This window comes from Scyliorhinus canicula, chromosome 13 (assembly GCF_902713615.1).
Source record: "Scyliorhinus canicula chromosome 13, sScyCan1.1, whole genome shotgun sequence".
Classification (NCBI taxonomy): Eukaryota; Metazoa; Chordata; class Chondrichthyes; order Carcharhiniformes; family Scyliorhinidae; genus Scyliorhinus; species Scyliorhinus canicula.
Window position 1 is genome coordinate 32,535,584 of NC_052158.1, and position 3,336 is coordinate 32,538,919.

Sequence of the window (3,336 nt, forward strand, 5' to 3'; positions counted from 1 at the left end):
CTTCACCAATTTTATTTTCTTTGCATAACAGATTTATGATCCCCATAAGCTTACTCTTAGTTCCCTAGTTGGTTCTTCAATGTATTGGTCCAGAAGACTATCCTGTAGGTATCCCTCCTCTATAGTATTGTTACTAATTGGATTTGCCCAAACATTATGTAGATTAAAGTCAACTATAATTATCAATGTTAATTTATCACATGCTTCACTAAATTTCTGTTTAATGCCATTCCCAACATCACCACTTCAATTTGGGGATCTATATACAACCTCCAGAAATGTTTTTTCCCCTTGGTGTTTCTCAGCTCTACCCATACAGATTCCACATTGTTGGAGCTAATACCCTTCCTCACTATTGCTTTAATTTCCTCTTTGGTCGGTTGGAGTGTCTCTTTCAGTTCCTCTCGTGTTATGAGTCTGTTGTTTGTGTAGAAGTCACTAACTGTCAGTGGCCCCCTGTCCTGTCTACCTTTTGAAGATGACATCCATTTTTGCTGCCATGAATGATTGATGCAGATGGGGGCCATGATGGACTTCTCAGTCAGACCGAAGTGTTGTCTTAGCTAACCGGAGGCGTGGCCATTACCACTGGGATGGTAGAGTGCTTGGCCAGTGGCGATGGGAACTCAGCCATGGCTGGAGGGACTTACCTCTGCAGGAATCCTCTTTCAGTTTTACCCATTTGGCTTCTGGTTCCTTTATCTGTCCCTTTACTCTTTCCGCTGGTGCTGCCCAGTGTAATATTGCAGATTTGGGAGAGCCATGCGTCCATGTTTCTCGTTCTTTGCAGGACTTTTATGGAGATCCCTGGGTTCTTCCCCACCCCGACTCAAACGCCACAATAAATGTTTCGGATAAAGAAGACCTTGGGATATAGATCGGTATGGATCTGAATAGCAAGGGGAACCTGGACAGTATGTTCATCTTGATCGTCTGCACCCAGGCAGAGTCAGAGTGTGTCCCACCTCAGCAGGTCCTTTTTAACTTCCTCCACCCAGCTGGCCAGATTCCATTTGTGGATCTGTGTCCAGTCGTGGGCTATTTGTATTGCCAGGTATAACAATGCTGCCAGACTTGCTGAGATTTTCCAGCATTTTCCCTTTAGTTTCAGATTCCAGCATCCGCAGTAATTTGCTTTTCAACAACAACCTTTATTGGGTCACAAGTAGGCTTACATTAACACTGCAATTAAGTTAGTGTGAAAATCCCCTAGCCTCCTCAATCTGGTGCCTGTTCGGGTCACAGAGGGATAATTCAGAATGTCCAAATCACCTAACAAGCAGGGGCTGGTTTCTCCACCCCGCCATGGCACCTTTCTGCCTCAACCCGCCGGTGGTATTCCCCGTCACGCCGTTCAATGGGGTTTCTCATTGGGGGCAGCCCCACGTCGTCAGGAAACCCCCGGGCCCCGGCAAAACGGAGAATCTCACAAAACCCATGCCGACACAGGGAAATTTGCAGACTTGGCACAGACAGTGACCCAAGCCAGTAATTAAACCTGGGTCCCTGGAGCTGTTAAGCAGCAGTGCTAACCATTGTCCTACCATGTCACCCTGGTTGCCTGCACCATTGTGTCGACACCCTCGAAGATGCTCCTCAGTGACTTGGACACATTCCCCAGTGACTGGGCCATGCTCTGCAGTGCCTCGGGAATGCCCACCAGCGACTGAGGCAAGCTCTTCAGGGGATCAGCCATTCCCACCTGAGAGCGGGATATGTCCCGCACAACCTCATCAAGGTAAGCCTGGTATTGGGGAACATCCTTCAGCGAGGCAGACATACTGTCACGACCTCAGCCGTGGGCGTCACCGACTGCGCGATGCCTTGGACACCTTCACTAATGGTGCCGACGTCATGCACCAGGCTCTCCACTGCGGTCGCCACCCTAGCAGTGTTGGCCTCAGTGCCACTCATTGCCACTGACATCCCCTGCGCCCGTAGCCTCTGGGACTCCTCTAATCAGCTATGGATCTGCTGGAGTGATGCTGACATCTCCCTCTGAATGTCCCGGCCATTCCCTAACGTCTCCATAAGCTCTGGGTAACCCTGTTCCTGAGCCTCTGGAACAGGGTTACCCAGAGACCCAACTGGGTCTCGGGATCCAGCAGCCCTCCGACTGCTGTCTTGCCTGGGGGGGGGGGGGGGGGTATAATGCCTCCACCAGATGTGCATGATCAGAAGTGTGGTGCTCACCAGATTGTGCCCCAGAAGCCTGACCACTAAATTTTCCCACCGAGGGTGTGTATCTGTGCTAGTGGAGGGTAAGGATGACAGCTGCAGCTGTGCCACGACTATAATGGTTGCATCCTCGGAGCTCTCCTCCGAGGTGTTCTCCTCAGGGTCAGGAGAGGGGGCCGCCGTGGAATAGGCCGGCTGGAGGACCTGCGGGGGGGAACGGGCATATGGTCAGTGGGAGGGATGGGTCAGTCAGTAAGGCATTGACACCTCACGTTTGACAGGACCCCCGGGTGGAGCCCAGTGGTTCCTCACATTTGCGGCTGCCGCCAGCCTCCGCATGGGTGACTGCCCTGTCCTCGGCCAACCCCAGTCTGGGCCTTCTCCTGCCGATTATGGGAGAGCTTTTCCTGACAAGACACAGTGAGGGCATCGTTAGCCAGGTGTGTGGTTCACGGTTGTGGGGCGGGATGGTGGTGAAGGGTGTTGGGTGGAGGAGGATTGAAATAGTGGGTGGAGGGAGGGCTGTAGTGGGAGGGGAATGGAGGGTTGGGGGTCACCTGGGGGGAGCCTCCCTAGAGGTGTGTGGGGGGGGGGGTTGGTGGAATGTTGCGTCTAGTCACCCATGCTGCTCGGTGCAGGTCATTGGCCTTGTTCCCGCACTGGAGGCCAGTCCTCCTGGTCAAACTCCCCGAGCTGACAGCTGCCACCACGTCATCCCAGGCAGCATTGGCTGCCTTGTGGCTCATCGCTCGGGACCCTCGGGGGAACAGTTCATCCCTCCTCAACTCCACCATGTCCAGGTGACTCCACAGGTCAGCATCCCCGAATTATGGGATGGTCTCCTGGGCTCCATTGTTGCGATGTGGCTGGGGTTGGCTGAGCAAGAGCAGCTTCTCTCTCTCTAACAGAGCCATTCTCCCCCTTCCCCCTCGCATTCGCCCCCTTCCCCCTCGCATTCGCCCCCATCCCCCTCACATTCGCTCCCATCCCCCTCGCATTCGCCCCTTCCCCCTCACATTCGCCCCCATCCCCCTCATATTCGCTCCCACCCCCCTCGCATTCACCCCATCCCCCTCGCATTCGCCCCCTTCCCCTCGCATTCGCCCCCATCCCCCTCGCATTCGCCCCCTTCCCCTCGCATTCACCCCATCCCCCTCG